The sequence below is a fragment of the Mytilus californianus genome, unplaced genomic scaffold (assembly GCF_021869535.1).
Source record: "Mytilus californianus isolate M0D057914Y unplaced genomic scaffold, xbMytCali1.0.p SCAF_13, whole genome shotgun sequence".
NCBI lineage: Eukaryota > Metazoa > Mollusca > Bivalvia > Mytilida > Mytilidae > Mytilus > Mytilus californianus.
In genome coordinates this window covers 9581550-9608000 of record NW_026262615.1, presented here as the reverse complement: position 1 = coordinate 9608000, position 26451 = coordinate 9581550, and the positions used below count along the sequence as shown (strand labels likewise).

Below are 26451 nucleotides of genomic sequence, written 5' to 3'. Positions count from 1 at the left end.
GTTTGGTTTGGATCAAACTATAGTAGATTTAGAAATTGCCACTATATTACGTGGTTGTGGCCAGGTAAAACTGTCGTGATGTTTTGCAGTGGCCTCACTGCCACTGTATGGCGTGACTAGCCACTATATTTAATGGAATTGGCCAGGTAAAAAGTTGTGATTCGTGGCCTGTCGCTCACTGCCACTGTGTGGAGTGACTGGCCAATGTATATGGTTGAAATAGCAATTCAGTATTTGTACGACTACTCCAATATTAAATTGAGACGTGGTTGGGAGTGACTTTTTAAAAATATTTCTGACTTACTAAAAGATTTTAACTGTCATAAAATATCAGTTTGACCCTCTTGAGATTGTGTTTCTGTTTTGATACAGGCATATTCTATGGGAACTATGTGGTTGGACAATGAAAGAGTTCAGAAACTATCTCTAACTGTACAGGGAAACATCAGTTATAAGATAGTTTGATTCATTTAGTTATTGATGGAAACCATTTTGTTGAATGATTGTTGTACAGTACACTCAATGTGATTTAGTTGAAAATCACTCTCAGAGAGGAATTTTTACAGTGATTGTTTGTGATTCACTTGATAATACTTCTCTTATGTTCCGTTGATATCATAAATGTATGATATAATTTTGAATATTATCAATCTTAAATGACCCTGTTTCACAGTGATTAACTTATCGTCAGCAATAGTGATGTGCACTGGAAAAATTTTGGGCCATCTTACTCCCGATTTGTCGACTGAATTTAGATTTGCATCACTTTGAATTCACGATTTAATGCTTGTATTTATATATTTAGAGTCTTAGTCCTATAAATCCAGTTGCAATAAAATATTCAATTCTCACATTAAAATAAAACTGCTACGAAAATTTCCTTTTGACAGTAGTGATATTTTACAAAAAGACATTGTGCTGTACTATGAACATCAATGCTTTGTTATTAAAAGTAGAAGAGAGGTGGAAGATACCAAAGGAATAGTCAAACTCACAAGTAAAAAACAAAGGGGCAATGTCATGGCAAAATACGAAAAAACAACCAAAAGGTAAATAACAGCATATAAAACACAACATAGAAACGCAACAAGACAGCAATACAAACTCCTCTAAAAACCGGGGGAAGTTTCAGGTGCTCTTGACGGGTAAGGAAACTAATTGATGGTAATAAAAAAAATTGTTTTGATATAAGATTAAACATAATTTTTGTTTTGACAGATCATGTCTGGCGGTAATAGTCGTGGATTTGGAATTGTTAGTTATGAAGAACCAGAGGCAGCAGAAAAGGTTGATTACTTTATATTTTAAAGTAATAATAAAGAAACTTCATAACTAAAGTGTACATCACATACACATAAACATAAACCTCTTTAACTTGAAAACCCCTTTCTGCAACAATTTTTAAAAATCACATGCACCAGATTTTAAATCAAATTTGTCTAGAGAACAATTTGTCCATGGCTACTTTTCAAATATTCGGCTTTAATTTCCCGATGAGCTTGATGAAGGTAAATCTAGAAAATCGGTGCGGATAAATAAAATATATAATGGCCGGAGAACACAGTTATTTCATAGTGCATTTCTTTTAGACAAAACACGCGAATTAAAAAAATTAGAAAAAAATCGCACCTGCAATTAAAAAAAAAAGATGTTTACAGTGTAGTGTACTATTTTTGGACAAATAATATCAAAATCATAGAAAAGTCTATCGGCTCTAACTCAAAATATGGATTATTTTATGTTAAGGAGGTCTGTAATTCAGTTTGACAGCTTCATATATATTAATTTTTTATACTTTCAAACTGAATCAAATCACTACTTTATCTAAAAATTCATGCCCAATATTTATTTTACATGTATTTTCATCCTCCTACTTACTGTTTTAGGCATAAAATATAAAGAAAAAAGGTGTATGAAAAAAAATTGCATGTTATACACTGTCTACACTAGGGACTCTATTCGTAGACAAAGAAAATCAAAGGACGATAACTGTGTCCCCGGACCTAAATATATAATGTGTTGTTTTTTCATTTTTTTTTAAGAACTGTCTGTTTAAGGACTGACTTATATAATATAATCTAATTAACTTTTGAAACAGCAACACAGACAAATGAGATATACTCAAATTTTTCTTGTCATATCCTTTTTGATATGGCTATATGCTTTGATTGCTTATTACACGCCATCAAGAAAAAGAATATGTCTGATTTGTAATAGGCTGTTGAAGATTTGAACGGTTTAAATATCCACGGAAGGACTTTGTTTGCTGGCAGAGCACAGACAAGGGCTGAGATACAAGCTGAGCTTAAGAACAAATTTGAGAGAATCCGAATGGATAGAATCAATAGATACCAAGGAGTAAATCTGTGTGAAAAGAATTTGGATGACAACATTGATGATGAAAGACTTAGGAAGGAATTCTCTCAGTTTGGAACCATTACAAGTGCTAAGGTATGTAAGAAAAGTATTCAAATGATTTACACATGGAACAATTGACAATCAATAAATCATCCAAAATGGATGAAGTGAGCACTAAATTCACTATTTTGCCTAACATTCTGTTGCCATTTTTAAGATTTTCATACAAATGCTACTGTGGATTTATTTATTTTCGTTGGTACCAACTCTCGTGGATTGGTGAAATCTTTCAAGTGCTAAGGTATGTAGGAAAAATATGCAAATGGGTCATAACAGTGAACAATACGCAAGCAACAATACAAAAATAATCCATAAAAGTAGAATCAAGAATCGCCAAATGGATGAAGTTGGAACCAAATTTTGATGTCTAATCAACACAGAAAAGTCTAAATTACTGTTTATAGTGAAACTGGCATTTTATACTGGTCAAGCATATTAAACAATACATGTACTTCAAAGTATTATTTTATTGTCTCGACCGCGACAAAAGTTGAAGTATGGAAGAAATAGGTATTACAATCTGGCGACGGCGACGGCATAAACTATTTGTATATTAAAGCTTTACATTTCAGAAGTTAAAAGACCTGGATGCTTCTTATCTTGTATTCAGATAGCTAATTAATATTTTACCAAGTCTCCGTCTGTCATATGTCCATTGCACTTATCATGAGTAATATGATAACTTGATTTGGTATATTGGTATCTTGCAATGTCTACAATGTACATGTCTTTCATTTAGAGTTCATCTGACCTTGACCTCATTTCATGGATCAGTGATTAAGGTTATATTAGTTACATGGTCAAATCCATTTCTCAGATACTACAAGCAGTAGATCAACTATATTTTGGTGTATGGAATGATTTAAAGGTGTCTATGTTTGACTGGCAGGCTTCGTCAGTCCTTGACCTAAAGACATGGTTCATTGAACAATGTTTAGTTTTTGTAGTTTGGTCTATTTCTCAATGTTTCAAAGATGCTATAAGCTATATCACGAATGTGACTTACCGAATTAGACTTTTTACCGGATTTGTAATAACATAAGCAACTCGACGGGTGCCACATGTGGAGCAGGATCTGCTTACCCTTCCGGAGCACCTGAGATCACCCCCAGTTTTTGGTGGGGTTCGTGTTGCTTAGTCTTTAGTTTTTTATGTTGTGTCATCTGTACTATTATTTGTCTGTTTGTCTTTTTATTTTTGGCCATGACGTTGTCAGTTTGTTTTCGATCTATGAGTTTGACTGTCCCTCTGGTATCTTTCGTCCCTCTTCTATAGGATCACTTTTTTGTCATATGGAATGATCGTAAGGTGAACATCTGACCTTTCATTTTCATGGTTCATTGAACAATGTTTAGTTTTCATGGTTTGGATGTTAGGTCTATTTCTCAGATACTATAAAACACTAAATTTGGGAAATGGAATGATTATAAGGTGTACATCATCTGTCTCGCATGGTTAATTTGATGTGATACTTGTAGAAAAACCTTCATATTACAGACTTTCAACATAATTTCAATTATAGGTAAACATGGTAAAGCAGACATGACATTTCATCGTGTGCACTCTTGTTTACATCACCATTGATCATGTTGATCATAGCTGCTTTTTTGTTAACAAATGTCAGACAACTACTATTAATGATTAACATTTATTTGATAATATTGTAGTCTTGTATAATGTAAAATAATAGGAATAACAGGAATAAAGAGATGTGGTATGAATTTCGATGAGACAACCATCAAACATAGATCAAGTGATGTAATTTTTTTAAATATAGGTCACTACACATCCTTCAACAATGAGCAAAACCCTTACCGCATAATGAGCAAACCTAGCCATATATGTATCACGATGTAAAAAAATTCAGACGAGAAACCCAACAGTTTGACTTATATACAAAAGCATCAAACAAACAAACAAATATATTAAACAGCGAAAAATGAAAGCCCCTACAAACATTGAAAAACAAGCCTGTGTTAGGGTGGTCCTACCCACTATATCAATATAAAATAAAAATATTCATAAAAGCTGATTGATACAAATAAAATTGAGCACAAAAAAAAAACATATATGACTAGCAACATATTTAGCGACACAATTTAATGAAAATTAGGTCAGTTAAGGGTATGAAACAATTATTCGTTGATGATCATTTCTGATGTCTCCTATTTTCATAGTCCCATTGATGACAAATGTATTATGGTTTACCAAACTCTGTTATGTATGTGACCCAATATTGACAGGCTTCTGCCTTCAAGCATGTTTTTTATAGATCCATTTGGTTTGCTTCTGATTAAATGCCCTCTAAATATCCCATTATATTCTTGAAACGATTTCAATATTCACAATTAGCATCACAAGGGTGTACATGTATTATTTACCAATTGTAAGCTGTTTATCTTAATGTTATTTGTGGGTGGAAGAATATTTTTTGGGTTTTAATATGCTATAATTTTGAAAACTTATAGCAAAAGAAAATTAATAACTAGAAATAACACAAAAATGAAATAAAAAGTGGTTTCAAGAGGGAGGATGATAATTGGAATTTTCTTTTTGTGGCTGTACAATTAGAATTAAACTATCTTGTTTATCCTGGTGAATACACAATGTTACAACTATGTTTGTACATTACACATATAGCATGTTGTGAAAAGCTTATGAAATACAAATAGACTAAAACATGATAATAAAACAGGTGATATTAAGGAAACTGCTATGATGAGACATCAACCCAACAACAACAAATAAATATATTCTAGAGGTCAACATATGGATATAGCTTTCAACAAAAAAAAAAGAATGACTTTACAAGAAGAGTCATGAAAATTTTAACTAGTGATTTTTTAATAAGATTTAAATAAATAAAAAGGTGTGCTACTTGTTTGCAAATAAGACAATGTTTCACCCGACACCAAATGACAGAAGTTAGATACTCAACTGGCAAATTTGATGATGTCAAAATATTTATTTCTAAGATATTGGTGGCCATATTATATACTTTCACTCAGACAAGGGCCAGAATATGTATTTTCAGTCCATCACTGAATTAACAAAAAAAGTACCCTACCCCCCTCTTCCACCTCAGAATCAACTGTTCACCCCTAAACATGCTAACGTAAATTAACTTTTGTGATGCAGTCAAAATGAAGACTAGAACTAACATTCTATTAATCATGTTAATATGAAAATATCATTACTGTCAAGGGTGGATCCAGGGTCCAAGCAAAGAGGCATGTTATTATTCAAAACGATAAAACTTCTGGTGAGCGTTGTGAGTCAAAATGTTTTGGAAATATTTTCATAGATAAATAATTTTTTTTGACGCGCCAAAATAATTTCTGCTGAGAACACTGTTTCCATCACTGATTGAAGATGAATACTATCAGAATGATAAACCCATTTGCTTAATTTATGTGATCATTTTTCATTTTCCAACACAGGTTAAAATTGTTCGTTTACTATATACATGTTGAATAATGTATCAATATCAGACAGGCATTCATGTGATTAAATAAATGTTTTGGGTAAACGTCAATATGACATCAATTGAAACGAGAAAAATCACAAAAAGACACTTTGAGGTCAGCATGTAGAATTCAACAAAACCGGAGTCTAAAGAATGTATACGACAAGCTCGAAACTGTGATGTGAATTAATAAAAAAAGGTTTGCTCTCTTTGTCTGAGACAATGCGAGTCTTATTGTAAGTTTTGCTTTCACAAACGCGAGTTATTTTGTCGGTCTTATACCATGTATACAGTATGTCCATCCATTTATAAATACATTTTTATAAAATATGTATGATAAATTGGTTGAGAAAAATCGGTGAAAATATAAATTAACTCGAGTCATGATATTTTTGCCTCAACTTGCGGAAAAGATGGTATACCGCAAACAAAAGGTGCAAAGGTTTTTGTACACCATATCCGGATTTCGACAATTAATGTCTCTTCAGTGATGTTAGGAATCAAAACGTTAACAGTATTTGGAAGGCCATATCATTTACCTCAATTTAGGATAGACTCTTGAATTTTGAGGAGTCAAAATAGGATGAACGGATCATATAAACCATAAAAAGTATATTTTAACAATACGCATTTGACTAGCAGGTCGGACAACGGATGCTCTTAAACACTGCTGACTACCATGGCGATTGCCAAATAAACGGACCAGCATGTAGAAAAAAGGTTTCTAAATTATTAATTTAATACCAAACAGAAAACAATAAACTTGCAGAGATGGTATACAGCAAACATGAGGTGCAAAAAATTGTACACCATATCCGGATTGCGACAATCAATATTTTTTCAGTGATGTTAGGAATCGAAACGGTATTTGGAAGGCCATATAATTTACCTCAATTTAGGATAGACTCTTGAATTTTGATGAGTCAAAATAGGATGAACGGATCATATAAACCCGAAAGCAAATATAATACTAGCCCAAACGAAAAATATAAACAAGTCTAAAATGAAAACAACGTTCAAACCTTCGCTTGCGTTGGATAAAAACCGCAATTTTTATACGTGTGCATGCAAAACAAATTTCTTGGTGCAGGGGTCTAAATACAGCACAAACAACATTTTCCCAAAGACCAAAAAAGTGAAAAGTATATTTTAACAAAACGCATTTGACTAGCAGATCGAACAATGGATAATCTTAAACACTGCTGACTGCCATGGTGATTGCCAAATAAACGAATCAGCATGTAGCAAAATGGATCTAAATTATTAATTTAATACCAAACAGAAAACAATAAACTTGCAGAGATGGTATACCGCAAATATGAGGTGCAAAAAATTGTACACCATATCCGGATTTCGACAATTAATGTCTCTTCAGTGATGTTAGGAATCGAAACGGTATTTGGAAGGCCATATAATTTACCTCAATTTAGGATAGACTCTTGAATTTTGAAGAGTCGAAATAGAATGAACGGGATCATATATACCCGAAGGCAAATATAAAACAAGCACAAACGAAAAAATATAAACAAGTCTAAATTGAAAACAACGTTCAAACCATATATATATATATCAAAATGATTTACAGTTTATTGACCGTAATTATGAAGTAATGTGATTTGTAAAACTACGGGTATTGGAAATAACCTTGCATGCATGAATGAGTTTACACCTTTGACTTAATTTAAAAGTTGTCATTTTGATAATTTTGAAGAGTGTTAACTGTTACAGTTAAAGATACATTTGGTTACAAATATATTGGGAAACCTTTTTCGATTTATCTGATGGGTGAGATTTTTCCCCATATAGTATTAAATGCGTATAAACGAGTCCCGTGTGGAAATGCAGGTATCTAGTGCTGGTTCATATTTTTTTTGGAAGAAATGAGAGCAAGGGAGATATAGATAAGTTAATAAATTGATCACGTTAACCAAATTAGCGGCAAATACAAAAATGTTCAGTGGCAAATATTTCAATATACTGTTTTTTTACAAGCAGATTCTATTTAAAACAATGTATTGAATGGATGTAACAGTTGTGTCTTTTTGTAAAAACCTGTTTATATTGCACACGGTGTAATTGTTTAATAAATAATTTAACCTATCCCGGACTGTCAGAAATTTTGCATTCTTGACTTCAAATAGTCTTCATGACTGTATCAATGTTGTGGTAGTAGCGAAACCTATAAATTAGCCATGGTTATATAATGGCTGTAGCAAACATACTTTAACTGAAGGTTGCACTTTTTAAATACAGCTGTTTCATAAACCACGCCTCTTTTGGGGAGATATAGAATATTCATAGTTATTTCTTTTTGTTTATGTACTGGTTCACAATGATCTCTATGTTTCATCTCATAGAGACATAACATGGAGATGTTACCAGTATAAACGCACATGGTAGGCGGTGGAATTGAATTCTGAGTAAGACATACAGTGAAGAGAGAGGTAGTGCAGAATTTGAGTATAAGTTTAAACTCTTAGTAGTTCGGGGCATATAAATGTTGAAAATATGCCGCACAGCCCTATGTTTTAACCTTTGAATAAAAAAGTAGTGCATATCAACTTTCCATTCTCTGATATAATTTTTTACGAAACTTCATAGTAAAAGTGGCACAGTTTTGGCCGTACAGGGAGTTCCTACGGGAAATTGCATTGTCTATATTTACAGAAATGCAACCGATATTGGGTGAAAAAAGAAAACATATAGAATTTCACCAACTTTGGTTTATCTCAGAGATTTTAATGTAATCAACTCAAATATAAGGTTTCAAAAAATATTTCCTGAAGAATGAGAAAACTCTGAGCACAAAATTGAGAAAAATGCCTACACATTTTGTCATAAAACAGATAATTTGACCTGTAAATGCTATGATTTTATTATTATAAAGGTCTGTTGTAAAGAAAACTGTGCTTGGAAAGTATGCAAAAAACAGATGTAAGCAGTCAATTTATAAAACTTTTAGTGAATGCATACATCAGACTGCTAACTTCAAAAATACAACTTTTGCAAATATGGCTTTGTTTAAACACTTCTAGTTCATATATTAGCAAAATTATGTTAGATATATGGTTAGAGATGATATTGTTGTGACAAGACCTCTAAACTGACCATTTGATGCAAAAATAGTGAACTTTTCTGGATAAATATGTATACAGTAAGATGTGGACTGGAGACAGAGGCAGGATTGGATATTTTATATAATCTTGAATGTTGGAATGATTAACTACTAAACTTTACAATTATAGTATTCTGAAATGCTTTCAATTTGTTTTCAGAATAGTTTGAAACAGGTTATATACATTTCATGTCAGAAAACATGCACATAGTGGCTGACAATAATTAAAATCTTGTTTTCAAATTCTTTTAAAATGGATACAGGGGTGGGGGTATAAAATGTACTGTAAAAAGAAGTTAGAGTATATACAGTGATTTCTTTAAGGCTGTGATTCTGATAAACAAGTATTGTTGTGAGAAAAAGTGTTTTTCAAGAGTTTTCTATTTGAAAAAAATGTCAGGATAGGTTGCACTTTTTAAATACAGCTGTTTCATAAACCACGCCTCTTTTGTGGAGATATAGAATATTCATAGATATTTCGTTTTGTTTACGTACTGGTTCCCGATATGATCTCTATATTTCATCTCATGGAGACATAACTTGGAGATGTTCCTAGTATAAATGCACATGACAGGCGGTGGAATTGAATTCCGAGTAAGACATAAAGTGACAGGGGGGGGGGGGGGGGGGGGGTAGTGCAGAATTTGAGTATAAGTTTAAACTCTTAGTAGTTCGGGCATATACATGTTAAAAGTATGCCGCACAGCCCTATGTTTTAACCTTTGAATAAAAAGTAGTGCATTTCAATTTTCCATTCTATGATATAATTTTTTACGAAACTTCATAGTAAAAGTGGCAAAGTTTAAGCCGTTAAAGGAGTTCCTATGGGAAATTGCATTGTCTATATTTACAGAAATGCAACCTATATTGGGTGAAAAAAGAAAACATATAGAATTTCACCAAAATTGGTTGTATCTCAGAGATTTTAATGTAATTAACTCAAATATAAAGTTTAATAAATATTTCATGAAGAATGAGAAAACCCTGGGCCTTAACTTAGTGACTCAGCATAAATTCACAGTTTACATAATGCATGGCTTACTTAAAGCCCTGACTGTAGAGTAAATTCATAATATATGCATATTTGTAATTTAAATTGTTTAGAAGTGCTTATATTTACTCTTCGTAGTCATTGAAACTCATAGATTCTTGATGAATATTGTTGATGGGGTGTTTTTGTCCTGTCGATAACCCCAAAGTAAGCCGTAACACCTGAATGTGCTTTTTGTAACCGCGGCATAACATTTTTAAAGTTGGAACAGTTACAAAATTACTGCAACAGTAAAATTTAACAACAGTTTTTAGTGTGGTGCGTGTTGCTTAGTCTTTAGTTTTCTATGTTGTGTTTTGTGTACTATTGTGTGTCTGTTTGTTTTTTTTTTTTTAAGCCGAGGCGTTGTCAGTTTATTTTTTTATTTTTTAGCCAAGGAGTTGTCAGTGTAGTTTCGACTTCTTCCTTCTTGTGTCTTTCGCCCATCTTTTACAACTTTGACAAATATTATCCGTCGTAGAACGACTGTTACTGACATGGACAGTTGTGTTTCCGTCCAGTAGTGAATGTGTGATCAAAACAAACATACATAATCGGTAAAAATGTCCAAAATGGGGGTACAGCAGTCAACATTGTGTTATAATCTTATTCACTATAAAAATAAACAACTACGTTAACAAAGAAAATAAAAGGGCATGTAGACACTCGACAGACAAAGTATATGAGCATCTAAAATTCCAGTTTATTTTCAAAACTAGTTGTCCTATTGTATCCCACAGTTACACCAAAACAATTGCACCTAAAGTATTTGACTATAAGCAAGTATTGAAGGACCTTGATTTTGAAAAATACATAAAAAAACCATATGACATGTCACTGTTTCCATTCGCCTTACATTTACAGCCCCTCTTGTCATGTTTTTAGTATGTATTTAAACATAAATCAACATGAACATCTCCGAAATGTATGTCTCATGGTCTCATCTATTGAGCACTACGCCAGAGCATTGGCTAAACGAAAAGAACTTGAACTGGACACTTTGTCAGAATGGGTCAAAACAATCAGGTTTCTGATAAAACGTCGAATTCATTAGTTGAAAAATTAGCTGTGAAATGTCTATCATCTCTTCACAATAAATATGTTGTTGTTCCTACTGACAAAGTTTCAAATGATATTGTCTTTGCATTTAAATCGTACTACTTCGAGTGTGTTGTAAAAGAATTATGCATAAATGAGCACTCAGGTACTCCCACATACAAAAACATAACTGTGCGCCTCTCCTGCCGACCTCATCCTATTTTCATACGAGTCAGAGTTTCTTCAGACAATTGTCAAACACAAGAGGATCAAAGAAGTCAGATCATTTAATTTCACATTCAGATATATTGATGATGTTCTTTGCATTAACCGTCCAAACTTTTCTGATTGGGTTCCATTAATATATCCTCCAGAACTAGAAACTAAAGAAACAAGAGACACGGCTTCCTCCGTACCATTTTTAGGCTTATACCTCGAATTTGACATTAGCCGTCATGTCAATACCAGAATTTGTCACAAACGAGATTATTTAAATTTTGAAATAATCAAACTCCCCCACCTAAGTAGCAATATACCAACTTCACCTGCATATTGGATATACATTTCCAAACTCATTCTGTATTCAAGAGCTTGCCGCTGCTACTACGACTTTATAAAACGTCAAATATTTTTTTGAATACTCGATAACTCAGTGTCTGAACAGAAAGTTGATGAACCAGGGTTATGTCAAAGAACGTATCGTCCGTTTTCTAAAAAATATCATTGTAATCTTGTCTTTTGTGTTTGCTTGTGTTCTATATCTGTATGCCATTTGCTTTTTCTTTGTTGACATGTTTGTTTTTGTTTTTGTAGTGATTAAGTTTGAGGCACACTGTTGGCTGCTGTACCTCTTTCTGACATTTTACCTAGTGTGTCTGTTTGTCAATTTAGTGGAATTTTATGTTACTGTCATACAATTGAGAGGTTTAACTACCTACAAAAACCAGGTTTAATCAGCTATTTTCTACATAAGGAAATGCCTGTACCAAGTCAGGCATATGACAGTTGTTTTCCATTCGTTTGAGCTTTGATTTTGCCATTTGATGAGGGATTTTCCGTTTTGAATTTTCCTCCAAGACAAATACAACAATTATGACTGACAGATTTTTTTCAACCTTTTATTCAGTGGGTTGTCATTGGTTGTAGTAAAATCAAGCTAAATCTGTACATATTGGTTATTTCGTTTTGTTATATTATGCCAAGGCTTTTTAAATCTACTTTTAAGCCTTGAAATGTCTGCATTTTTTTTACACGCAAATAAATGTAGCAGTAAAATACCTAATTTTCAAAAAAGAAAATAATGTATGAAAAATGACTTGGATCAGCTAAATATCAAATGGACAATTTCATTTTTAGAAATGAATCATCAACTGATTTTAATCAGAAGTCTTTTTCGTAGATGGGACAAGTTGGTAAACTAGATATGAGTGATTTGGTAGGAAGTTGGACGATCGCAATTTGGCAGTGGGGCGAGCTGTGTTGCTTTCACATAGTTCGTACCCATACAAACAAGAGCCAAAAATGTTGAAATTTATTTTCATATTAATTTGATTAATGTAATTAAATTTATTTCTTTCGAAAGAAAACAAAAAACCATTAAAAACTTACATTTGTCGTTTTATTTTAGTCTTATAAGATTAAAATGTGTATAAGATTAAAATGTGTGCCTGCATAGAAATGGGTAATAAATAAAATCAGCGGCTTTCACAACAACGCTTTAAACCACTTCACATCCTGAAAATCTCTCTTTTATGTGTTATTATTATTAACAAATTATAATTTGCTCATCTTATACTATTGAACGTTTCTTACGATCGCATAGAAGTATTCCGTAAATGTAAAAAGCCATTGACATCTTTCTCTCCAAATCCTCGCAAGTCTCGCAAAAGCTCGTTGAGTCATATCTTAAAGAAAATCATTAGGATTCCAATCCCATAAGTATACTATTCCCAAGTTTATTGAGTTTGAAGCTAATTCATGACCTCATTATTTTACAAAAGTCTCCTTCCAGTCTTTTCGCTTTCGTTGCACAAAGTATACACATGGTACTGTTTAATGCATGGAACACATGGAAGGTTAAATGTTCAAATATGGGTTGGTGTCAACTATGTTCTGGTACTGTACAAATGTAAGTGAAATTCTAAATTGCGAATGGCTACTTGCATTTTCAATGTGCCTTTCCTGGGAATCATATATGTTTAAATAGAAAGCCACTTATATATTTTATTATGATTGGCTTTTTATTTCATTGTTACTTGAAGGTTATGACAGAAGGTGAAAGATCCAAAGGATTTGGTTTTGTGTGTTTTAGATCTCCAGAGGACGCCACTAAAGCAGTCACAGAAATGAATGGTAGGATTGTGGTAGCCAAACCTTTGTATGTGGCTCTAGCCCAACGTAAAGAAGACAGAAAGGCTCACTTGGCATCACAGTACATGCTTCGTATTGCTAGTATCAGAATGCAGGTAAACTTTAAATATCGTTGGATATTTTCAATATGTGATGAAGCTAACTAATTATTGACTTTCATTTTTTTTTCAAATTAAATAAGTGTTTCTAAACCTTAGTTCAATGCTTTTTGGCTTTGTGACTTTAATCTGCAAAAGACGTCCTACCAAATCATTCCCAAATCTGCTGGAAAAGGAAAACTGCACAAAATTCTTTTCTATATATCGTGAGCTTTAGTTTTATTGTTTTATAATCCTGAATGTTTGTTCGACGGAGTTTTTTTTTATATTTCCTTTATTGTAGCTTCTTCTTGTTGCTGCTTAATTTGTATGGCTTTTAGTATTATAGAACTATTTAGTCTTTAGTCGGTAAATAATTTAGAAATTGCAGGGTTAAAAAACCACCTCTTAAGTTAACTGTGCCTATAAATATTAAATTTCTGAAAATATCTTGTCTTACCTTTTACGAAATATCCATAAAGAATATTTGTGACTTTATTAAATTTCAACAAACTTTTCATGATAACCAATACACATTTTATTCAAGCAGTATAAAGGCATAGAATACATTAAATTATGATAATTGGTGAGACAAAACATTTTTTTTTCCAACACATCTTTAGAGAACGATTTTAATGATGCAATGTGTATAAAATTAACAGTTATCAAGAATTAATGCTATAATAATAGCGAGTTCTGAAGGGTGCCAGGATTGGTCAAATGAAAGACCGACCATAAGGAGTTCTTTAACAGAATTTTGTTTTTTACTGCAGTTTTAACGCAAAAATTCAACCCCATTTCAGATTCCATTCTCTCCGTTATTTTTTTTACCTTGATACGAGATTGTCTGAAAATAACAGACACTATTTTGGGACGATTAATTGTTTTCTTGATGCACGTTATATGAAATAGGGTTTTGCATTTCTAAATATCGTACAAAATGTATTATTACGGTAGTTGTCAACATTTAACGTTCCACACAGCAACTTTATGCTTTAAGTGGAACAGACTGAACAATGAGCATTAGTTGGTGATGAGGGTGGAGGGGTGGAGATGGAGGGGAAAGGAGGGGGGGGGGGGTAAACGTCAAGTAGCAAATTATATCTTTAGTCGGACGAAATTATTATCAGTCAAAGGAGTTAGTTGTTCAAACCACTCCAAAAGCCATGAAAGTTGGCATGCATTAAGCGTAGACTTTTGAAAAAAAATATTTTGAATACTCGATAATTTCCTTAAACATAGCTTGAATGTTTGTGGACATTGTTAAAAAATATTTCTCAAATTTTCCTTTTGACTGTTTCCGTGCAACAGTTTTATTATTTGAAACTAATGTTTTTCATATCGACAAATGGCATGCATACCTAGATCCTCCTCCTGTACACCACTGATGTGACTATTACTGGCGTAAAAATAAATTGAGAGTAACAGTTTTCTCTCTTTAAGAATAGATCTGATGCAATACAATTGGGATCGTTAATGTTGTTCGTGTAGAGATCCAATTCTTTTATGAGCGAATAGTTTATGCTATTTTTAAGCAAGCTACCGCCTGTGTTAATGTCTCAAGTTATTGCATTTCATCTCAAATAATGAATTATAACGGCAAATCTTTTCCAAGAGAAGGAAAATAAGAATAAATGAAAACATAAATGGATACAGGTAATATTCAAATAATCAATTTTCCAAATGTGGTCTTACTTTCTACAAATGCAATTTATACCTTCTGTATGCTGGTCCTCATTTATTCTCGAAACGAAATCAAAAGCCGGGGATATCGTCTAGCAACAATATAACCATGTGGAATATTTAAGCTATTTAATTTGTTGGAAATGCTCTTTACTTCTTAATATAACATAAGGGGATGTGTTATGATTGCTAATGACAACTATCCACCAGAGAACGTTAGATAATATGCAATTACAGACCTTCAGTAACGTGAAACTCCTACACCGTATAGTCAGTTGTGAAAGGTCCTGACATGAAAAATGTAAACCGATGCAACTGAGATAACAAACGGCCTTATTTATAACAATACAATTTACGAAAATCAAAAATGAGACGAGCCAACAACTACCACTGAATTACACAGACACAATATCTGTACTCTTTTAAAATTACTGAAAGCTATTTCAAAATCACTTACAATTCATGAATAGACCATGTTCTTCTAGACGTAAGTATCAAGCAGTACACATCCAACTGATTAAATGTAGACAGTGCGCGAAAAGCATGAACTTGTGCAAAAAGAATATAAGAAATCAGTGTCGACAGTTTTACAACGGTGTTAACTTGATAACCGTTAAGAATGAGTAATTTTTAAGGATCAATAAGTTTGCATGGATCGTATCTGATGGTCATTTGAGAACAAATCCTGACATCAAAGGAGATGATTTCAGCTGCAAAATTGAGAATTTTTCATTTTATGGGCAACATTTAAACATTGCCTGCAAATGAAGAATATATCTCCTATCAGTTGATACAATATCCAGTAGCCTGATTTTTCTATCATTAAGTTTTTCATAAGGGGATGCTGCGTACAGGAAAGCTGGTTTACTAAGGGTTTCAAGCGGTTAAATTGAAATCGTCGCCTAGAAAGTATAACAACCGCCATAACGAGTTGGTTGACTGTTCTGGTATATAATGTTCCGGAATATCTGTGTCACAGATGACCACTGATATGTCCCAATTGTCGTACCCAAAATCCCAGCTTCTTTCCATGATTGTGTCATCATCGACTAGTACCACTAATGGAGGAGGATTTGCTTTCCAATGGTCTAATATCACACCACTATTTTGGTTAGGTTCGTGTTGCTTAGCTTTTAGTATCTTACTTTTCTGTGATTTTTTTTTTGTTTTTCATTATTTTTTTTTGCCTTGATGTTGTATCGATTAAGAGTTCCTCCCCGTAATTTTCATATATAGAAAATTTAGATTATATTAGGAAAATTTTAGTGTTGCTCACATTGAAGTAAAATTGATGCATTCCAAATATAGCTAAATAGGCTAATAATACAGTTGCACATTCAGTCATAAAACCGCATATAACTTTTTTTCATTTAAGCAAGGGTTTAAGCTTGTCTTGATTTGAAAACATTTACTCAACTGTACAGATTTGTTACTTCAAACAACCCCTTTCATTACACACACCGATAAAATTAGCGCCTTCTGTAAAAAGCGCGATTTTGCAAAACCACGAGGAGCTTTCAACAGCAGTAGAATCGTCTCAGGATGAACTATTTGAATATTTCAATTTGTTCATTGTGCAGTAATTTTGTTGTGTCTTGGAATAGAGTTCTTAATCGTGTTGCTCAGTCTTTAGTTTTCAATGATGTGTCTTTAGACTATTGATTGTCGTTTGGTCCTTTATTTTTATTTTTTTTTATGTCGTTGTTAGTTTGTTGTCTCTTTTTTATAGATCCGTTCTAATTTAATGGAAAAACTTTTACGAATCCTCTTAATATATACGGGGACATACAAAACCATTTTTTTTTAATGGCATTAAATGACGAACACTTTTTAAAGATAATTTGTATTTTTGAAAAATCATTCTCTCCTTGCGAATAGAAAAAAAGCGAATGAGAAATAATCAGCAAAAACAGCCTAGACATACATTGTAAACGCAGATTCAAATTTCATTCAAGATGTTTGGTACCATTTTGTTTATCATTTTTCTTCAAAAAAAATTATATTATCGCTGTTTTCTCAGTTTTTGTTAAAGAACTTAATATGGATCTTCCAAATCGATTTCTGAGATTTGTACATTAATTTTGTAAACTACCGTTGATCAAGTTGATAGTACCTTAATTATTGATCAATTTGTACTGCACTGCAATTTGTCAAGCCTATCATATTTCTTTCGGGATTTTGGCCAAGGTATTGTCTATCTCCGACAACTGGTTTTTAATTGCGCTCTTTATATATATATATATATATATATATATCTGTCATTATAATCTTTTAGGATTCTGTGATGTGCAAACGGGACAGTGTCAGACTTTTAAAAAAGAAATGCTAACGGGCTCGGGGCACTGTATCTCCTGATACTTGTGGTTTGTTTTAATAAGTGTTGCGACTTCTTGACTAGCACCTGGAATGTTTAGTGCACATGTTTTCTCTGCCCGTCATATTTTGCGGCAATTGTGCCTTATTTTTGTGAATGTTGGCCTTGGAAAGCCGTTTTAGTATGTATTTACTTATTGAATTAGTAAAAATAAATGTTTCAAACATTCAATTATATAAATTGTAGCAAGTTGTATACTTCAAAGAAGTGTTTTGCATATTTCTCTTACAGCGTAGATATATACAGTGATTTATTCACAATAACTTCGAAAACCTTAAAAAAACATTTTTTTTTTAATAATTTGTACTTGTCACATATTTGAGTTCAATCCTTTAACTGAGCGTGTTTTTATACCCCCGCTTTAAAAAAGGGGGGTATACTGTTTTACCTCTGTCTGTCCTTCCGTCAGTCCGTCAGTCCGTCCGTCCCATGAATGTTTTCGTCGCATTTTTCTCAGGAACTACTTGACAAGGATTTCTGAAATTTAGTTTCAGGGTTTATATAAGTCAGCTATACCGTGTGATGCGTTTTCAGATTCATCACTCAACAACTTCCTGTTTACTGAACACTTGTATTATTTTACACATGATAGCCAAGTTGAAAATTTTCGTCACATTTTTCTCAGGAACTACTTGACAAGGATTTCTGAAATTTGGTTTCAGGGTTTATATAAGTCAGCTATACCGTGTGATGCGTTTTAAGATTAATCACTTAACAACTTCCTGTTTACCGTCAAATACTTGGGCTGGGGGTATCATCAGTGAGCAGTAGCTCTCAGTTTCACTTTTTCTTCGGTAGTGAGCCAGAAGATGTCCATTTCTGTTTTTTTTTTGCATTGGGAAGATCTTCAGTTGGCTCTCTTCCACCTCTTCTTTTTTGATAGATTGTTTAGACGGCAGAAGCACATAACAAACATGGCGTCGTTTAGTCTTAATGACATTAATATATGGATGAATGCAGATATATTAGAATGTGAGCTGTGTTATAAACGTTTTTATGGTATGACAGCCTTAGTAGGACATCCCTGTAGGACGATAAGCTGGATGATTATAAGAACTACACGGACAATAACAGTTAACGGACGATTATTTGATATTCTAGGGAAGGGATTTTGATTGATTGGTGTTTAACGCTACTTTCAACACTATTGGGCTATTCCGTGGTGGTCAGTTCAAATTTATAGATGAAGAATGGGGAAGGGAATCAGGGAAGAGAGGGCATTATTTTGCATTTTAATCTGTCGCTAATGGAATCGGGTCCGTTCGCCGTGATTACATATTCGCCCTGGGGCCGTTCGCCCTGAGTTCGTTCGCCCATAGAGTCCGTTCACACTGGATTCGTTCTGCCTATTTTTATTAAAAAATATTAATATTACAGTTAATAAAGTTTAATAAACATATTCAGATGTTTATATGTATTCCAGTATTCTACTATGCAGATTAAAGGAAATTGATTAATATTTGGTTGCAGCAATACAAATATTCGGCGATTTTTTCAACAAACTTTAACATACTCTGTTGAAATAATGCACATCATGCAATTAAACAACAATGCAAAAAAATAAAAATCAGAGCGAATGGACCCTGGGGGAACAGGTATCAGGGCGAACAGGTACCAGGGCGAACATGAATCAGGGCGAACGGACCCGGATTTGTCGCTAATCATGCCTATTTTTTAGCTCTTACAAGGCAACCATATTCATATATGAAATCCTTCTGTCCCCCACCCCAACAAATAAATGAATATCAAATGGTTCTCCTCTTATTTAACACAAGTTTAAATTGATTTATTGTTTGTTGCTAATTTCTAACGCCCAGTGACAAATAGTTTTCATGCTTGGTCAGGAAAGCACGAGTTTAAAAGTCAGGTATATAATATAAAAATGAAGAGATGTGATATGATTGCTAATAAGGCAACCATCCACCGAAGTTCAAATATGAAGTGAATGTAAGCAATTATAGACAACCGTAAGGCCTTCAACAATGACAAAAACCTGATACTATAAAGTCGTCTATAAAAGGCCCGACATGAAAAGTGTGAAACAATTCAAACGAAAAAACTAACGGCCTAAGTATACATAACAAAACAATTTACAAAATATCAAATATGAGTCGAGACATGAAGCAACGACAACCACTAAACTATAGGCTCCTGACTTGGGACAGGCAAGAAATAATTAGCCCCCAGTTAAAAGAAAAACCTAAATCTTTCTGGCAATTTATAAAAAGTAAAAAAACAGAAACATCTGGTGTTTCACCATTAAGAGGAAAGGATGGCTTATTATATAGTGAGCCGAATACACAAGCTAACATCCTAAATGAACAATTTAAAAAGGCTTTTACTACCGAAGATACATCCTCTATGCCAAATAAAGGTACAAGTCCCCACCCCACTATGCCAGACATATTTATTAGTAATAATGGCTTATTAAAGTTACTTAAAAACTTAAATCCACACAAAGCCACTGGCCCTGATAATCTGCCAGCATATTTTTTACATAATTTTGCAGAAGAATTGTCTCCATTTTTGACATTCTTTTTCCAAAAATCTATTGATACTGGTAAAATCCCAACTGATTGGAAGCAGGCTAATGTTGTACCAATATTTAAAAAAGGTGACAAGCATAACGCTATTAATTATAGACCAGTTTCATTAACTGCAATATGTTGCAAAATTCTAGAACACATTATATCAAGCAACATAAGGAAACATCTTACAATTAATAACATATTAAATTATAGTCAACATTGGTTTAGAAGTAAAAGGTCTTGTGAGACCCAACTTATCATCAGTTTACAAGATCTTGCAAAATCATTGGGATATGGTAACCAAATAGATGTTATACTTTTAGATTTTTCCAAAGCTTTCGATAAAGTCCCCCATCAAAGATTAGCCCAGAAATTAAACTTTTATGGTATTAGGAATCAAAATTTAAATTGGAGAAATGACTTTTTAGCTGACAGGCAACAGCAGGTACTATTAAATGGTGTGAAATCTTCAAAATTAGCTGTTGATTCTGGTGTCCCTCAGGGAACAGTTTTAGGCCCAACATTATTTTTACCCTTTATTAATGACCTACCCGAACATGTAACTTGCAATGCAAGACTTTTTGCAGATGAATGTTTATTGTATAGAAATGTTAATAATAGTTCTGATGCCAAATTACTTCAAAAAGATTTATCTAGTTTAGTACAATGGGAAGAGGACTGGCAAATGAATTTTATTCCTGAGAAGTGTTATGTTACTCATATTTCTAAAAAAAAGTAAACCTTCCACTTTTGACTATATAATGCACAATCATGTTTTAGAAGCAGTAAAAGACAGTAAATATTTAGGCGTAACTATAAGCCATGATCTTGATTGGGGAACACATATAAACAATATTACCTGTAAGGCAAATAAAACCTTAGGTTTTCTTCGTAGGAACTTAAAAAACTGCACACGTAAGGTTAAAAACCTTACGTACACATCACTTGTCCGTCCAGTCGTCGAATACTCTTCCCCTGTATGGGATCCATACAAAAAGCAACACATCACTCAGGTTGAGCAGGTACAGCGTAAGGCAGCCAGGTTTGTCTTCAATGATTATAAAGACAGATCACCTGGAGCAGTTTCAAATTTAATTAAATCATTGGAATGGGAAAATTTAGAAATAAGAAGGAAAAAAGCTAGATTAACTATGCTATTTAAAATAAATTGGGGGTTAGTGGAAGTTCCTAAGGACAATTCAACAATATCTGATAGACGTACTAGGGGGAAACATAAATTTAGGCAAATATCAACAAAAAAAGATTTATATAAATTTTCTTTTTATCCTCGCACTATTTCGGACTGGAACTCACTACCTGAAGCAATAGGTATGTCTGACACCCTGGAATCCTTTAAAAGTGGCATATCCACTCTAACATTTGAAGGATCCACAACAACTTATTAAACTACAAAGCCACTGTACATAATGTATATATATGTTATTGTTAATGATTTTTCTTTGTCATATTATTTTTAAATTAAGTCCATATGTACATAGCACACAAGTTCCGGGAAGTTTTACACTCCTACCTAGGAGTCTACTCCCGTATTCGGAAGAAGAAGAAGAAGGCAAATAAAGAATATGGCAGGGTTGATATAAAAACGAAGATGTGGTATGATTGCCAATGAGACAACTCTCCACAAGAGACCAAATTACACAGAAATTAACAGCTATAAGTCACCGTACGGCCTTCAACAATAAGCAAAGCCTATACCGCATAGTCAGCCATAAAAGTCCCCGAAATCACAAATGTAAAACAATTCAAACGAGAAAACTAACTGCCGAATTAATTTACAAAAGAATGAACGAAACACAAATATATATAACACAGCAACAAATGGCAACCACTGAATTACAGGCTCCTGACTTGGGACAAGCACGTACATACAGAATGTGGCGGGGTTGAACATGATAGCGGGATCCCAATCCTCCCCCTAACCTGGGACAGTGGTGTAACAGTACAACAACATGTTTGTGAGCGCTCAACCCTCCCCGAAGCTGGGACAGTGGTAAAACAGTACTGTAGCGATTTTAGTTTGACAGTTTAATTTGTTAAGATGTCTTTCTTTTAAGACGTTTGAGTTAAATTACATTTCAATAGGGCACCGCCCGCTATTTTATTTATTTGAACGGTGGCTAAATTATTTAAATTCACCGCCCGGTATCTTTAGAACCGCCCGGTACCCCCATCTTTGGAACCGTCGGGTAACCGCCTGTAATTATGTATATAAGGGGAAGCGAAAGAGATCAGAAGTGAATAGATAGATAGCTAGTTAGAAGAGTTGAGAGGATAGTTAGAGAACGAGAGGACAGTGATATTGTGTTAGTGAAATCAGGATTATTGTTAAGCTGTTTTATTATGTTAAACTGATATTATACATTTAACAGATTACATTGTGATTTGAATTGAGACTTTGTGATGTGGTTTGTTATCTTTGTGCCATTTGAACATGTATTTTTCGTAATTTACGCTACCTCAAAATAACACATCGACAAACAAGAATCCATAAAAAAAAACGACAACGCTACAGTACAATATAAGAACAACCTGCACGAATCAGTTGCAATTAGATTATGTTAGAGCAAAATTGAGTCAGAGGAAAGCACAAAGAAAAATGGTCACGAACAGACCACACTTTTGCAGTCACGTCTACCGGAGTATCTTAATTTTCTAACAAAAATCATCGTAAACTTCATTTATGTCATCCAACATAACAAAAATCTGCTTCAATCGACGGCAAATTTTATTTTTGTTTTATTGATCTTCCGTAGAATATCTCCAGAAGAGGTCCAGACTCATTTTTTTTGGACTCTTCACCTTCCACCTTGTTATTTGCCTGTGGCAAGTACGGAACATCTCAAGTGTTTGGCATATGTACTCTCATAAGGTTTAAATTTTGTTAGTCGTACAGAAGGCATTTCTATGTTAGCTTGTGTTTGATAATCACAACCTTTGTAGACTTTTAACGATTTGAGCAAGACATTTTGTATGGCCACTTGGCAACTGTTAAAGACATATATTGACCCTATATTTGTGTTGGTCTGTATGGTTGATTTTCGGTTTCATTCATGTATATACAACATTTTGTTTCTTCTTTTATTGATAACAACTCAATAAAATAGACAAACGACTGATCAATCCTGTATGAATAGAACACACAAATTATTACCGTTTATCTGACTGTTTTCACTAGTAAACGCTACACACGGAAAGGTAGATTTCACAATGGAGATATAAAGTTATTAGACCAACATGAAAACATTTGTTCCAATATAAACAAAACTGTGTCACAATCGCATGAAATAAAAATTTTCATTTCATCGGTATATTCGCTTTGATTTTGATTTTATGGACTGTCTTCTATCGGTATGATGAGTCAGATGTTCTCAACATCCTCACCAAACATTTAGCATGCTAACATGTGTGTGCATGTCCCAAGTCAGGAGCCTGCAATTCAGTGGTTGTCGTTTGTTGCTGTGTTACATATTTGTTTTTTGTTAATTTTTTGTAGATAAATTAGGCCGTTAGTTTTCTCGTTTGCATTGTTTTACATTTGTCATTTCGGGGCCTTTTATAGCTGACTATGCGGTATGGACTTCGTTCATTTTTGAAGGCCGTACGGTGACCTATAGTTGTTAATTTCTTTGTCATTTGGTCTCATGTGAAGAGTTGTCTCATTGGCAGTCATATCACATCTTCTGTTTTATATTGAAGACCGTGAGGTCAAAATTTTTCTTGAGAAAGGACATAAGTATCGTTCTCCATCTATTATAATAGATTGGACACAGTGTCGGCAAGTCATTAAAGAAGCGCTGTCTGCCTACTGTAAAAATTGGTGTAAACGTGAAGAATCTAATAAAAAACCTCCCCACAGTTATTTGAATAAAGTTATGAGTACTGTTGATATTTGAATATCTCATTTTGAAAACAATTCTGAAATTAATAATAGGATCTATGATATACCCAATTCTACAATAAAAAAAAACTCCAAGTACTCACAAAGCGGTTTGTGTTCATACAGACAAAGCAGCTAATAATGTAGTGGTGGTGTGACGCATATGCTACCCGGAAGTTCCCCAAAACGAAATTATCAATTCTTCTACATTCAGGTCCGTACGCTCCACAGAGAGTCAAATAGTGAACAAGCAAATCACTGCCACTACCCAGCTTAAAGCCTCTTCCAAACATTTGAAAGTCCCAACTATGTACTGGTTACCGAAATTACACAAACAACCGTTTAAATTTTGTTTCATCTCCGCATCTAATAAGTGTTCTACTACTAATCTGTCAGTGCTTCTAACTACCTCCCTTACTACTATCAAATAACTTATTATTAACTTTTGTAATAAATCTTATGTAATTGTATTAATTATTTTTGGAGTGTTAAATATTCTTTAGAGGTTTTAGATAAAATACGTGCTTTTGATGGTCCTTTTAATTCTGTTGACAGTTATGATTTTTCTACTCTCTACACTACACTTCCACTAAATCTTATCAAGACAAAATTTTAATTTAATTAAAAGGTCTTTTGGCAAAATCTCATTGCAAACTTTTTTGCTGTATCGTTTAAATCCTTTTCTGTAATGAAAAAGGAAAGATGCTAGATACACTTACTGGAAATGTGAAGATTTGATTGAACCTTTAAATATTCTCCTGGACATCATTTATGTACGTTTCGGCGATAAATGGTATCGACAGGTAGTAGGTATTCCTATGGCACTAATTGCGCCCCTTTCATAGCAGATTTATTCCTGTATTGCTATGAATCTCAGTTTATGACCAAACTCAGTAAAGACACGTCATTGTTACATTTGGTTGATACATTCAACGCATCACTGGTAAATTATTAACTCCGGGATTTCGTTACCATACATTACTTAAAACGTTTACTAAATTCTTTCATAATTACAAAGATTTGATTAGTAAATTTGACTCTACCTGTAGAAACCTCATCAAAAATGGTATTTCACATCCTAAATGTTACGGTAATATTGCACTAAAAGCGCGGACATCACTTTGTGATCCGTGTAAACACACATTATAAAATATCTATCGATAAACACGAACCTTTAAACAAACTTATTAGTAAAGGTTATCTTATCAATGTTGTAATTAGATCTTTGAATATTTCTTTCATTGGCACAAATATCGATTTTGTCATCAACAAAATGAAACATAACTAAATTTGTATTCTTTTTAAATGTTGTTTTTTTTTGTTTTTTTTTTTTTTGGGGGGGGGGGGGGGGGGGATATATAGATACATATCCACATTCATTTTCTATATAGAGATTGCTTTATCTATATATAGTATTATACATATTTATCATAATGTTAAATCGTAACTATTTTACTGCCTGTCGATACTTTTATTTTGGCATTGCACAAGTCATGTGTTATTTGACTGTCCATGACGTTAAAACACAAAATCCCTGGGATGTGTTTTAGTTGATTTTAGTCTCTGAAGCATGATTTTATATTATTAATTGTTTTTGGCTTTTAGCTAGCTTTCAAATCGTACTTGCGTGTTAATTTGACCTGTTCATACAATTTGCATTTTTGCTATTCAATGTTTACTTGTTTTGTGTTATTTTTCGTCTCACTATTTTTAATATATACCACCTTTGATAAGTATGACGATAAATGTTTACTTCTGTTCTCGTATTATGAATAAAAAATTTAATTATTTTGTGAAAAAATATTTCCGTACCCAATGTACTCCTTACAACAAAATTATTATATTTACCTGTGTACGTTATTTTATTAAACGCCATTTTGTCCAAGGTTATAGATGTCCTTCTGCAATTGTTTTTCATCTCCCCCCCTTTTTTATTAATATTGTATTTACATTGTGTTATAGGTCAAATTTATTCGTTCAGTGTATGTTAACTTGTTTTTGTTGATATGTCTTTTGATTGATTTAAGCCATTTCAATTGATATTTTAGAGTGTGTCTTTCTATGTTGTGATGTTACATTCAGAATAGAGTGAAGGTTGGCGCCTGTTACAACCTTTAAACTCGCTGCATTTGTTTGCATCTGTCCTAAGCTAGGAACCTGTACGTTGTTCAGTGGTTGTCGTTTGTTGATGTGGTGCATAAGTGTTTCTCTTTTCTCGTTTTTTATATAGATTAGACCGTTGGTTTTCCTGTTTGAATGGTTTTACATTCGTCATTTTTAGAGCCATTTATAGCTTGCTGTTCGGTGTGTGCCAAGGCTCCGTGTTGAAGGCCGTTCTTTGACCTATAATAGTTTACTTTTTACAAATTGTCACTTGGATGGAGAGTTGTCTCATTGGCAGTCATACCACATCTTCTTATATCTAATGACTATGATTTTATGAATGGCCTGCTG

The 26451-nt window shown here is 33.3% G+C and overlaps 1 protein-coding gene and 1 pseudogene across 1 annotated transcript in view; both read left to right on the top strand.

The window, feature by feature from the left end:
* Positions 1-26451, top strand: part of LOC127723848 (uncharacterized) — a 373964-nt gene that overhangs the window by 193346 nt on the left and 154167 nt on the right. The window lies entirely within an intron of this gene.
* The window catches only part of LOC127723143 (polyadenylate-binding protein 4-like), a 59118-nt pseudogene that overhangs the window by 21967 nt on the left and 10700 nt on the right, over positions 1-26451 (top strand).